We start from the raw sequence: 15,294 nt of genomic DNA on the forward strand, positions 1-15,294 counted from the left end.
AGGTGAGTAATCACTTAAGGGAGGGCCGGTGTGGTAGTACCGAAAGGGGAGTCTGGGTTTACTTAGTTAATTAGTTAATTACCCAATCAGGCTAATTCACTAATCGGTACTAACGGCTAACTAGTCACTAATCAATACTAATGATTAACTAGTCATTAACTTCTTCGAATTAGTCATTAGTCATGACCTAAGTAGTTATGAGTAATGACAGATGGACTGACATTATGACGTCCCATCCGGCCATGTCAAATAACCGGAAGTGATAATGACGTCCACATGCGGTCATGACTGGTGAGGACGTCACCAGTAGGTTCACGCATATACGAAGCTGACCCCGCCGGGGCGTTTCGATCCAGGCGTACGTGCGGCGCTTTACATTTGGCACTTCCTCGGACGCCGCACCACAGAGTATATAGAAATAGACAAACGGTCTCGCAGTCAATGCCTAAGCAGCGCGGCAGGGAAGGCTTCCGCCTTGAAATATTTTAGTGAGCCAAAGTGCCCTCTGAATTTTTGTTCTTCACCTGGCTGCGCAACAATTAGTTTTAGAGATGAAGGATAACATTAGAGGTGAATTTCCGAAGTTAAAGAGAGAGATAAGGCAAGATTTGAAGGGTTTTTCATGAGCCGATGGAAAGAGACATAAGGAATAAAATCCGTGGACGTTAGACTAAAAAAAAAAAAAATGTAAGTTGGAGGCCTTGAATATGCGCATGGAACAATAAAAATAGAGAAAGAGACTTGAAGATGAGGTATAAAAGAACAGGCAAATTGCTGCTGAAATCGAGGCGCTGCGGACAACTTTCTCGTCGATGGAAACTGAAACGAAAGTTGTGGTAAACTGGCTTACCTCTTCTTATACAGCAGTCAAGGAAGAAGAAACTTGTGAAGAAACTGGCTTACCTCTTCTTATACAGCAGTCAAGGAAGAAGAAACTTGTGATACAGAGTTTTAATTAAGCTGAAAATGAATCTCTATCTGGTTTCTTGGTAAAAATCGGAGACTCCGTTAAAAAGGCAATTTCAGAGGCCGACATCGAGGTTTGCCACCATATGCCGATGCAAAGTTCTGATAATACTAATAATATCATCCAGTTCGAGTCCAGAGTCTAGCGCTATAACGTGGTCAGGAAAGCACAAAAAAAAAAGGAGCCTATCTCACTAACAAGGATATCTGGTTTAACACATCAGATCCTATCTATGCAAATGAACACCTCTACCCAGCACTTAAAAAGCTTGTAGTCATAGCTGTTAAGAAGCATGAGAAGAGTTGGAAATCGGTTTTAGTAGCCAACAGGAAAATCTTCGCAAGGCAGACTGATGGCATGTCGGCTGTGCAGATGCTAACTGATAGTGTCATAGATAAAATCTTCACTAGCCAGCCTAACACTGCAGATGAGTTAGCTTCGGGTTAGCAGCGCACAAGCCTATATCCACCTGCAAAAAGATAAGAAGAAAGTAAAGTGGACTGTCACAAACGGATATTACCATCTAAACTTAATTGCAGCATCTTTTTTACGATTCTGTCCTAGGCACGTTCGGCAGGTTGTAAATATGGAATGACATGATTCTACGTTTACAACAGTTTTTCTTTACATTTTGTAATTCAAGCAGCTCCAGAATGTCGAAAGCGGTAGATAGAACTTTTCTCTAAATCGCTCCGGCAGTAGATGAAGCGGTGTTGCACTTCTTATTGCAGCTAGAAAAAAGTGTGAAATCCGTTCAGAACCCAGCAGTGCCACTGATAATTATTAAATATTGACGTTGCAAAACAAAAATGAAGTTATTTCTGTTGTTTGTCGCCCACCCAATGGAAATATTACTTGCTTCCTTCAGTTTTTTTAAACGTTCTTAAACTTTCTCTCGCAAAATCACTAAGATTGATTAGGGAGGGTGATTTTAATATATAAATCAAAAGACAGCGTGAATGAAGCATACAACGAATTCATCAAGCTCTTCGCAGCTATATATATCAAGCATTTTCCATTCAGGACTATTAACCAAAGAAAAGAAGCAAGGAAGCTATATATAACAAAACAGCATCTAAATATGATTAAATGCAAGAACAGACTTTATCAATCGTTTCTAAGTACAATTGTACTTAGAAACGATTGATAAAGTCTGTTTTTGATAAAGTGTGATAAAGATTGATAAATTCTAATATTAAGATTAGAAGCACCACTGAAAGAGATTAAAAGGTTTCGTAATATCTAAATGCTACGCTGAAGTGCGCAAAAGTTGCATATCACGAGCAAATAGTTGCAAACGTCATTAAGCAACGCCCCGCCGCGTCATGGAAAGTAAGAAATCTTCTTCTAGGACGTCAAAACAATAACTCGGTTTCAAATGTTTTATTGGTAGACGGCCGTGAACGTAGATGACTTGCAGGTTACTTCAATCATTCTTTTTGTGAATGTTGCTATCCCAAACAATCCATCGGAAGAAATAATACACCGAGGGAGCATCAGTGATAGCATATTATTTCAGCCGACCAATGTTTCCGAGTGTCTCTCACAGCCTCAGTAGCTTTGGGACGTTAAATACCATAAACCTAACCAAACCAAACCAAACCAAACCAATGATGCCGAATTTTATTGTACCGCAATATGGCTCTTCCAAAGAGCAAATTATTAGATCCAAATTCCCTTCAGGTGAAGCCAGTAAGATACCTCTTAAGCATAATTGCGCATATACTTTTTCATATATTTAACTTAGCTTTGGAATCGAATTTTTCGATAAGCAGTAAAGATGGCTAAGGTGTCGGTTATTATTGAAGGAAGAAACCTAGACAGGAAAACGATCGGACTACCTCCCAACTTTCTGCAAAGCACTGGAAGAATTATATTTGTTACAAAGGTTTCTTGAAATGCATAATATTCTAAGTGACGCAAAATTGGGGAAACGAGGGGGGGAGAGGAGAGGGGGGGGGGGGGGGGGGGGCTTCACAAAAAGTAAATCCACCGAAATTGCTCTGTTAACGTTAAAGGAGCGTACTACGAATAGAATAGACGATGGCATGTTCTCGGTGGCTATCTTGTGAACTTCAGTGAAGCATTTGGCTGCCTCGACGATTCAATTTTAATCAATAAATTTTATTCGAATGTATTCGCGGGGAAGGATTTGGTTTACTATATATTTAAACTAACAATAGGGCTAAGTTCGCACGCCTGAATTAACAAAATTCATGAATTTGGGAAATTAAACATCGTGTACCGCAGTGTAGCGAGTTAGGCCTCCTCCTTTTGAATGTCTACCTTGATGACTTTGAAAGAATAGATAAAGCAAAGCAATTCATTATATACGCAAATGATAGCACTTTGCTTATTTCTGATTTCAACATAGATAATTTGGTACTTAAATGAAGCGAAGCATTTAGAAAATTGTCTGCTTGGCCATATGTAAACCGAATTAAGATTAATGCTACCAAAAACAAAAGCGATTATTTTTTGGCCTAGCAATCAGAAAGCTCCGGTTAACCTCACATTTCAGTTTGATAGACAGCAAATGGGGGTTGTTGATGAGCATGAAATCCTTTGTTGTATTTTGACCTCAATTAAGCTGGTCCACTCACGTTAGATACATGTGCACCAAATGTAATTTCATTGAAATGTTTTTGTGCTAGTTAAGTTATTTTTCATGCCCGTATAAACTTGTTATTTATAATTATTGGCGTCAACCATTTATGTATTGCATTGTTAATTGCTGAGGCCATGAAGTGGTCATCAAGCTGCTTGAGCAGCTTGTAGCCCAGAATACCATTCAATGCTTCTGGAAAAATAAACTGAAACGAATTGAATTGAACCTAGAGATAACGGGAGTCGTTATCTTTTTCTAAAGCGACGGTGGTGCAGCTGAGATGCTTCGGTACAGACGGTTTGTCTCACTTCTTCTCCAAGGAAAGGCGAAGAACGCTTCTTCGATGTTTCTTTTTTATTTATTTTTTCCTCTTTATCAAGTCACGGGAAGCGCCTACCAGCAACATTAGTGTTAAAGACGGGGTATTACAAGTTGTGCAAATAAGTCACAATGGGGTGTTTAACGTGTGAAATACGGCATACCGCCGCTCTTGTACACAACTGGAGGCTGCCGAGACGTGTGGACGCAAGCGGGTAAGTGGCGCCCTCCTGCGACGCTGTCAGTAGCGGGAGTTGAGCGCGCCACTTTCTTCCGGGGTTGTAGGCCACTGCTGGTGAAAAACTGAGAGAGATGGAGAGAGAGAGAAGCAGCGACGGAGCCAGGCTAACCACAACGGGCATCGAGCGAGCCAGGTCAATTCCGTTCCGAAAAAAGCTGTCTCCTCGTTTCATCATTCCTCGATATATTTTTTTTTTTCCCAACAGAGCGGATTCGTGAGATAAGGGCACGTACGACACCAACTGCGCCCCGGAAGATGCGGGGAGAGTTCGTGAAACCCATACTCGCGTACATGGCACGTTGCACTTACGTGCTCGATATGGGCTGAAGCAGGAAGCAGGCTGCCCAGGATTAATAGCAGAAATTGATAACGGGCGAAAAAGGGCAAATAACGAAAACAGCAAACAATTTGAAGCAAATTCAGGGAGTGTATTACGCTGGCAGCTAATGGTGAAGAAAGATATTAAAAAGTTCCCTGACTGAAGGCACTGATGTCACTCAACATGTATGTGCAATCACTTTTTGCCTTCCGGGATCTTATTCTTGCACTCAGTAACACGATAGAACTAAGAAATATTGACGACGGAGGGGTCAAGCAGCTTAGGCGGGAAGTAAAGACATGATTGACGCATATTTCTAATCCTCACCCGAATTTGAATTAATTCGAAGGCCGAATAGAAACTACTGCTGATGATATTGTATTCTTATTTAATGCACTGACTCGTGAAAACGTAGTGAGAAATAAGCGACATATTGAGCTCGGAATTGATTAGGGTAAAAATACGCAATGAAATTGTTTGTTTGCTTTTTTTCCCGTAGAAAGACGGGCCCGGCAGGTATGGGCTGTCTCAGTGAATTCTGTTACAACTAATGCATCACATAACGTACTTTATAAAGAAATGCGGCTCGGCGAAGTGAATCAAAACCCCTTTACTATACAGGTAACGGTACTCTTTTTATAGGTACATGCTTCACATTCCGACACTTTCAGGCTACTCAAGACACCACTCGTGGCACTAAAATGGGCGGCATGGTGTGCCAACGGCCTGAAAAGCGTAGAAAACAAATTGCCACAAATGGACGACTTCACAGCTCGTAGGCGACGCTTCTGTCTGTTGCTAACTCTTATAAAATGTCCAAAGATCCCAGGTTTTGATACGGTGTTTCGTAACAGGAAGGATTAAAGAAACTGCGAACGCGATATGTCTGCTATGAGGAAGTTTTCCGGGCGACCACTGGCTCGTAGCACACAAGGAAGGAACTAGGTGCGCTACGCCGTTGCTTTTTATTTTTGTACACATTGAAAGCAGCCTTATGTAACAATTGTTGGCGCAATTCTAGAAGCTGGCGGCGCCAGTGACGTATATAACACTCCTTTCTCGGAACTAGGTCGTAACTAATCAGCAACTGCGTCTAGTATCAGTGTTATCATTGTAGTCGCCATAATCCTTGTCCGTAATACCTGGGTTGTATACCTACAATGCTGGAGTCTGGGTGGAGATCCATCTTCCATTTACTCGTCCTTCAGAAATTTGACCACGCTCTCAAAATGATGACGTTTGCCCTTCGTCCTCACCATGTTCTAAAGGTTAACGATTCTTAGCTGTCGTCAAAAGAAAAAAAAGAAAATAATATTCCTCGTACGCTACCAGATGCGCGCGGACGCTTCGAACATCTTGTGCAATGCCACAGGAGAGGAGGTGGCGGTGGGAGGGAAACAGGGAATTAAAAATAAATGAATAGGCGTTTCTTGCGCAGCGAAGAAGAATCACGAAGCTCTACGACGCGCCCTCTCGCATTGAAGAGGCCGCAACACCACGCATCACAAACCGTACGGGTTTTGCGCAAGCATACGAACGGGCGGCACTTTACTTCACTGCATGCACTCCGTCCTCCAGTCACTCCTGCTCCTCGCTACAACGAGAAGACTCTTTCCGGCAATGAAGCGAGAGAGAAAAAAAAAAAAAAAAAAAACGCGGGGAGAGACAGAGTGAGAGAGAGAGAGAAAGCAAGGGGGAGAAGGGGGGGGGGGGGGGGGGCTTGGATAGGAGAGCGTAATGGCGAAGCGGCTAGTAGGCGCACGCGTCTGCTGGCGCCAGCTTCCGTCCGATGGAGGAGTTCGGCGGAAAGCGACCTCAATACTGAGCTCAGCGGAAGACGAAAGTCGGCGGCGCGCCGTCCTACGTCTGGAACTGGAAAAAATAATAATAATAAAATGAAAAATTGAAAGAAGAGAAAGACGCCGTGTCAAAGGGCACGGCGGAGAACTCGCACGCACCGGCGTTCCTCGTCCTTGCAAGGAAGGCAGGAGTGAACGAAGAGGAGGACGTGCGCGGTGGAAAGGAAACTGATAGTGTATAAACAGTATAGTGTCGCTCGTATACAACGAGGTGTCGCGCGCACCAACAGAATTCTGCCACGTAATGTCCACCTTCGTGTGTGCGTTGATTCCACTCTGCTTCGGCGACTCTGACGTAACAGGAGTCTGGCATTACAAAAACGAAAGTACACTTCTGTCTGAAGGAGCTGAAAGAGTGTAAGACGAACGTAATGTTAATAGATGGAATGAGTTAATTCTTACTGCATGAAGCTACATGCATAGTTTCAACACGGAAGTTAGAGGCGATATGGTCTAAAGGAATAAAATGGGCATCAAACAGCGGAAGAAGGCGCACGGTTAACTAGAGTTAGGTTAGAAACGAATACAGTTGAAAAATACAGGCGTACCCGAACGTCTACCCTCGTGACAACCGGGTAGTAATGGCTAGAAGCAGACCGTCATTTATCAGGAAAGATACACGCGAAACGCGAGAGGCACACCAGGTTCCGATCACTCGCACTTGATGACATCACATCAATCATAAAAGCCTTAACATAGGCCTAACTTTCGCCAGTAAGGGAGCGCCACTAAGCGAGGGGGGAGGAGATGAAAAAGGCCATCAACGAAGGTTTTCAATATTTCGTCGTCTTTGTGCACTTCGCTGGAGTAACCTAGCAACACAAATGCCATTTCCTACGGCATTCTCCGGTTTCTGACAGAAAAGATTCAAAAAGTTATCAATCAGTATATATAAAAAATAAATTGATACCAGCCTGATTCGTTTTAGGCATCATAGGTATGATCTATAGCACTTCCACAATGCGCCAGTCAATGAACGCGTTGTTTTAGCGGTTTGCAACCTGCTGTTTTCATCAATTGCGAACTTTGCGTGGAAATTCGTGCGCCCCCTATTCTTCCCGAACGCGTATCCGCCGCAACTACTTTTTCCTGGTTCTATAATCGAGTCACCGCACCTTTACGGGCACACATGGCACGGATATAGCGCTATTGTGAAAACACTGCCCGAGCTAACAATTTAGAAAGGAAGCAAAAGTTTGTATAAATGCTACAAGAAAATGCCAGAAGTTCATTACACGGAGGGAATAGAAAAGAGAAGTCTTGTACGCGTTATCAAAATTCACGCCTTGAAAACAAGCAGCCTACGCAGTTCTCAAAGTGAGTCTAAGGCTACTAGATCACATGACAGCTAGGACCACAAGACCTGATGCTAGGCCTGTCAGGTTTGTAGTACTACTGAAGACATATTAGTGACACAGATTCTTTCGGAAGACACACGTACAGCGGGAGTCTCGAAGTCCTTGCAGAGTGCCTCACGCTATACGCAGGGCGGCAGAAGAAAGCTTTTGTCGAAACTTCTACCTTTCAGCGTTGCAATGAGATATTTTGGTTTTATCAGTATATTCCGATTCCCACATCGTTTGATTGTTTCCAGGCGGCCGTGCCAAATGATTAAGTCTTCTCCTTCATCCTCGTCTTCGGCTTCTTCTGCTTCTTCTTCTTCTTTCCCAACGAGCGAAAACATCATCTCGAAACATTTCAGACACGCGAGAAAAGATTAACCTGCTTTCCTCTGCATATTTTATAGGCCTCCGGTCTCAAATACATCAGAATAAAGGGGAAAACTCAGGACTGACAACGTAGCAGTTTCAGATTAGTCTAGCATCTTACGCATAGTGTGCTGCAGCTATTGACGTAGGTATTATTGGCCTTATCCTGTGCATGGGGCGACTTTTAAAACTTAGTGGAATAAGGAGAGAAAGCCTCATATAAATTGTAGCATTGGAATAAAGCAAATATGTAATCTCTCTCTTTTTTAATGCGATTGCGTTAAAGGCATTCGGCATTAAATGCGGCGCAATTGTCGGTGCTGTGAGCGCAAATTCACGGGAATGACTCCCGCAGGCGCTAGTTGGTAGATTATAACGTGTACTGATTGTTCGGTGGGTAGTGTGACGTCACCAGTCCACGTGGCATGACAAGCGCTGCCAATTCGAGCTTCTCCTTTGAGATGGGTGGTCGACATGGGAGTCGTACTTTCCAGTACCCTTGGACGATGAGACTGAGACGCGGTACTTATATATAGGCTACGCAGATGCGTCCGCATGCGATTTGGTCAAAAACAGGCCTTGTAGGCATCTATGTCGGTGGCCTTCAATATCGCTGGGTTGTTTACGACAAGGAACATATCAAAGATAATAGAGGCCCAAATTATGCATGGAATTAGTGACTGAGCGACTAACAGAGTGGATATGCGCGAAGTAGAATCCCTAAGTGGAGGCAAGGACGGGAATGATAACACCCTTAAAGGTGGTGCTTAAGTGTCCCCCGTTCCTCTTCGTATTCGCTTGTTTTGTCTAGACTAACCATCTGCTTGTTTGTGTTTTATTTACTGTTCACAGCCTTCAGCTTTTCACGTTGAAGGTATAAATATATGTACACTTGAAGACGGATGACAAAGCCACAAGCGTGCCGTCTCTTTTCTATTCTATCCAGGTATTACCGCTCACCAAATGTGAATCGTTTGCTCCCCTTGCATCCACGACCTCAGTACGCAGGTGGCTGAAAAATACAATTTCTACCGCTTTGCAGGACCAAATTAAGCCGTGTAGTCACGACTCCACCAGGGAATTCCAGGAACGACAGCTGTGAAGCCTGTCGAAGGGGCTACGTCTCGAGCTGAAGCCAAATTCCAGGATGGTGACACAGGCATTATTGAAACAATTCCAAGAGCACAACGCCCTCCTACACGCCTTGACCCACGTACAACTCGCCTCCACGGGCCACAAGCAACGGATGCGTCCAACATGGCGAGCATCGCATGCCTTACTCTTCTTCCGACTTGACCGTGGCCCAGTTTTCTTGCCTACATAATTTCGCGCATTGCAGTCAAAGGCAGCGACAACCCACCACAACGGTAACATTAGTAATCAGCCTCCTGCGAAGCGTATTCTGCATCTTGCAGATTTTGCATAATCTTGTAACTCATACCAAAAGTCAATTTGAACGAAGGTTCGAATACGCAGTGGTAATACTGCGGCAGTCCAGAACGGCACTAGCAACATTGCCTAGCCAGCCTGCTTTAAGCTGTCTCCAACACTGGGGCACTATCCCTGCCCAGCACTTTAAAATGAGCGGTGCAACTGCAGTCTACTCCTTTGAGATAATGACTGTATTCAAACTTTTTTATCTCACTGCATCACTTGGCGACTTAGTCAATATTTTGCTCCTTCCTTCACAGAGGCAAAAAGTTTCAAGCATTAGTGTTAAACATTCTTTATTTAAAATGGTGCAGCGCTTTGATTCCTTGAGATGTACTTGGACTTTCTCAATCAGTCGAAGCTATTAAAATAATGAATACCCCACTGAAACACCATTAGTTGTCAGGTGGAAGTCATACTTTAATGCTTCACTGGTACACTGGTGTGACTACTTGACATTCCACAAATATATGGGGCAAGTATCGAATTCAGACTGGCTGCTGGCACGTTTAAGCGCAGCCCAAGTGTTGATCTAGCAGCGCTAGCGTTGCAGGTGCATCATCAGCGTAAGCCAGTTGCCCAGCGTTCATCTGAAGTGCTCTGGTAAATTATTGATTGATTGATTGATTGATTAAAACTTTAATTTCTACCGATTTAGGAGGCCCCCTACATCGTTTGATGTGGGGGGCAGGCCTGAGGAACGGGAGCAGGAACCTCCGCGACTAAGGACTGGCGAATATACATTGGTTATTCGCGGCCTCAGCCGCCAGGCGGACGGATTTTTGCTGGTCAGCTCTGGTAAATTAATATCAACGATAACAGCGATGTATTCCACTCACATAAATGCTAGCCGTGTTGTGCTGTTTGTGATTTGCACAATTTACGCATTTCATTCTTTCACATGGGGACACGGATGAAGCGTAACAAAAATTAACCGGGCAGCAATACTGGTGTGACGCCATTTGTGGAGTCACAGGGGGCAATGTATGAGTCATATACCCTACAACTGGCTGTGATGCTGCGCCACACAAGAGGGCGGAACTTGGAATGATTGCCCCAAATGGAAGTTTTGAGCTGTGAAGAGCTCTGGACGGTTGCATATCAAAAACAACTGAAATGAATTGAGCTGGAATATGCGTGTTTTACCTAAGTATCCAATTCAAGTATTCACTTACATCAGCTCACGAAATACTGCAAATAATGCATCTACACTCTTGGCGGAAGTTTAAAAGACCAATTTGCAGCAGGGATTGATGTGTGCTCCTGGCCTTATAGAGGTTCTCAAAGGAACGACGGTCAGATGATATCTTAATCCTATCTTAATTAAAAATATATAGCTTCCACTTGCAGCAATAAATCTCTAAATGTTCAATGTGAGAGTAATATTTTCAAGCGCCCCAATAGACAATCTTTTGAGACTATACAAGTTTGCAATGGTCTCATCATACTGCGTGACGCACTGCAGTATTCATTTCAAGTATTTGCATCTATTAATGCGATCGAAATAATGAAGTAAGTGGTTCGATGCTGCGAAACCACAGCAAACACAGCGGCAAGTGCGCCAGGAGCACCCCTGTTCTTCGTTTAATTTATTTACCGAGCAACTTAACTACTTATTTTCTTTTTTCATGCCTATTGTTTCAACGCTGCATAAGCTACAGGTATGTTTCCGGCGAGAGACGTGCTGACGTTAATAATGACTTGCATGTGATTGGTGGGAACCGCTGACGGCGACAGATGTAATTCCCACGGCTCGGTCTTAGACCAGGACATAACGCATACGAACGTGACTGCTCACTTCATCGCTGCCATCACTAGTAGCTTACCGAATGAGTTGATTAATAATAAGCCTGCTGGTGTCAGGTCCGTAGTGAATAATGCATCTGTGAAACGATTAAAGTCAGTTGAAAAATGTAACGCGTAGTTATCCCGCAGAAGGTGGCAATGTCGCTTGCGCAATGCGAAATCAATTTAACTTGCGCAAGAGCTACGGAGGTATATCTTTCTCCTTGAGCAGCTTTGGCAGTGCTGCATGCAACTAATGGCTCTAGCGTTTCCAGCACTTCCTCCGCACGCAGGCTGCGGCTGCGGCCCGCACCTTGCCAGAGGGACGCGTACGCGTCTCCTTGCAGAAACGAGTTCGTCCTTGCGTTTTCGGCGGGAATTACTGCGCGGTTGAAGATGCTCGGCCTCCGGGGAGGGCCTTTCAACGGCGTCTGTCCTCGTACGCGAACAATGCCGCGATCTTGGCATGCGTGATGTACGCGATGCGCTAATGGCGTGAGAACGGCACCTGGGGTCGCGAGGAATGCCACTCTCGACGTGGGCAGCCTTTTACTTCCTGTAGTATGAACCCCGGAGTGCATCGCAGGGTCTGGCGGTATCAAGTGGGAAATCAAAATTGCCCTTGTCTTGGTAGAGAACAAAAGCCTTATTGCAGGAAAAAAAAAATAAAAAAAATACGAGGACTGCAATCAAAAGACCTTTCATTCAATTTGTGCAATACTGGCGTCCATTACAGAAATAATCGCAATTGTGTTAATACTGTCATCCGTCATAAACTAAATCGCAAAATGTGTTTTTGGTATACGAATAAATCCCAAAGATTTTTTGTTTTTTTTTTTCATCAGTGATACGTTTCTTTCAGAGAATTCTTCTTTTTTTTTCAGACAACTTGAGGGGTAAAGTTAGGTTAAAAAATGTTCAACGAGGAGCTAATTGCACAGAATTGCAGTGGGGTTGGCCAGAAATGTATCTGACCTGGTGATCTCGGGAAAGGGAGGAGGAGAAGAAAGAGGATCAAGATGGGTTAGGATGTGGGGAGGTGAAGAGGTGAAGCGTGAAAATACTCACAGACATGGAAACTTGCGGCAAACGCGCGCATTTTTCTGTGCGGCTTTCCATTTATCTGGCCAAGCGCCTAGCAGAAAATAATTAGCGAGAATCTAGGTGTTGTCCAAACGCTGCAAGGAAGCGGTTAGCATATCCTTTCCCGAGCATACACAGGGCGCACCAATAATACAAGCGAAAAGAGAATTTTCACGCAAATTCACGGAATAACAGAAACTTCTCTTTGCCCCTCGCGGTGGCTGAGGGGTTACGAGGGCGCTCGACTGCTGAATCCAAGGACGTGTGATCGAATCCCGGCTGCGGCGGCCAGCTTTTCGATTCAGGCAAAAAGTAAGGCCCTCGTGTACTATGTGATGTCAGTACACGTTAAAGAACTCAGGTGGTCAAAATTTCCGGAGTCTTCCACTTCGTCATTTCCAAGGCGTTAGTCGTTTTGGAGGTTAAGCCCATAGACCAAACCAAACCAAAAACTTCTCATTGTTTCATTTTTTTTTTTAACTGACACAGTTTTCATGTTGTTTAGATGAAAAAGGTCCTCACATAAAAATTGTGTGTCTGAAGGAAGGAACTTTTGGTTACGGCATGAAACATCGTTCACTGTCGCACTTCCTGGAGAAGCTGACATTTTTTTTTTTTTTCGACAGGCAATGGGTGGTAAAAAGGTTATTAAAGTCAAATGTTAAAAAAAGTTCAAAGGAAATGTTAAAGAAGTGCTCAACGCCGAGAAAATACTTGCCAGAAGGTCCAATTTCAGTAATTCTAACAATGGTGCCATTTCAGACTTTTTATTAGGCTGTTTTGCCACAGGCTTGGTTAACATATAGGTAAAAGATCGTTTGAAGACGACGCTGATTTCTGGAGAGGATTGGAGCAATTTCGTAGCTTTGGGCTACCATGTGTGTGGAAAAGACCAACGCGACGCTAGGCAGCGCTGGAGGAGCCAGCCTTCCAATTTTCCCTCCTGACATGCTGCGAAGGATTCCATGGCAGCTCACCAACGTCAACAGCAGCACCTATCTCGAGTCGCATCTCTGCCCCTACGTTGACCCCTGGTGTGCCCACGCGTCGTGATACGCCTTCAGTGTCGGCGCCGTGGCCCCCAAGGACGACCGACTTATTCATGCACATCCGTCCTTGGTAGCGAAAAAGTACGGGCACCCCCGTGTCACGAACAATCTTGTGGCATTACCAGACCCGCCACGTTGGCCCAATGGCTCAATGGCTAAGGCGCCCTGGTGTCGATAGCGAGGTCGCGGGGTCGGGTCCCGGCATGAAATCCGGCGTCATAAGATCCGTTTCTATAGAGGCGAATTGCCAAAACAACTGTGTACTTACATTGCCGCACGCGCTAAACAACATCGGGTGGTTGAAACTAATTCAGAGCCCTACCATTATCGGCGACTGGTTGCTGTGGTAAGTAAAATACTACTAAAAAAGAAAGGTGTACGAAACTTTTATTGACCAGGATGAGACAGTGATGTTGTAACTTCTGAACATTTCCTTGTAGTTATAGGCTTCGTACGTTCAGCGAAGTTTGGAAGACTAGTTTATGTTCTTTCTACAGTGTCATGCTCGTATACACCCCGATCCCCCCCCCCCCCCCCTCCCCTCACCCCGCGCCCTCCCCCTTCGCCAGGTTTCCAGGCTGCTTGACGTGATCACTAAGTCATTTTTTAGGCGGTTGCCATTGCGTTTGCATGCAACATATGCTGCAACCAATACAATGCTGTTTCCACTCTACAATACACACCGATCACATCTAATCAATACCCTACATCTACATGCTTTGGTTCCAAGCCTTGATTCCTGTCATTGATATCCAATGTCCACAAGAATTCCTTAGAGCAGAGGCAACTACTAAGTAATTAAATTGAACTCTGGCCAACGTATGTGAAGCTTCGGCGTATGATAGGATACAGGTCACCGAAAACACTCAGAAACGCTCTTTTATCAAAGCGGTGACACAGTCTTGTCATAATGTTTCTAGCGGATGCGCTTTAACACACCCAGCATCGTTTCTTTATTAGTCACCTCCAACAGCCGCAATAATTGCGCCCAATAATAATTCGCCGTTTTGAGCACAATTAACTAAGTTCAATGGTTTACTTCGCAGCTTTGTGTGGTTAAGCGATTATGCAACGCTTGAACACAATTGTCTTTTGGGTAACGAGAATCACTGTCCTCCCATTTCAAGCCCATCTGATCTTTAGGCTAGCAGTAAGAGCTGTGATATACCAATTTGAAGGGACTCATTCTGAGTTCTTACTTTTACCGAACGCACTAGGTGCCATAAAATGATTAAAGTGTACTGCACGGCCGATCGTCTTACAGGAGACATCAGCCACGTCGAATTCTACTACAGGACGTCTTTGGACACACACTAGAAATCCACATGCTTCAGTCTGGTTCCCAAACTACATGAACTCAATCGGGAGTTGAAGAAATAAACAATGGCCTACCAGACATATTTTTCGGGGGTGCTATACCAGTCGAAAATACCGCCGGTTGAAAATAAATTGCCGAAATAAGGCAGGTAAGAGGGGGAGGGGGGTCTAGCACTCAGGAAATTTCGGAGGGTGTTGTGAAACCAAACTTCCCTCCTCGGCTACGCCTTTGGAAGGCAGGCTCCATAGTTTTTATTTCTTTTTTACTTCAGAGATGTCATACACCTCGCTTGACTGCACAAGATTACCGCCAACTTTTCTCCCGTTGATGTATGAACAGTTCGTGCTCAGTGTATCCTATACCTACCGTCGAGTCTTCCTTTCTATTCGTTGTTTTTCTTTTTGCCTAAGAAGTGCATCCAGCGAAAACAATGCGTTGTTCCTACATAGGGCACCGGTAGAGGTGGGTGTCGTTCCCACCGCTGTCCTTGCTTTGTGACCCGTGGGGGCGACCGCCCGCTAGCATTCGTTTTTTTTTTTTTCGTTACGTTCGCTAATGCAAATCGTGCTCATGATAGCGTGAGCGTCGGAAAGAATGCCGTTGCTGA

This window comes from Amblyomma maculatum, chromosome 1 (genome assembly GCF_055883805.1).
Source record: "Amblyomma maculatum isolate TAMU_Amacu chromosome 1, ASM5588380v1, whole genome shotgun sequence".
NCBI classification, from domain to species: Eukaryota; Metazoa; Arthropoda; class Arachnida; order Ixodida; family Ixodidae; genus Amblyomma; species Amblyomma maculatum.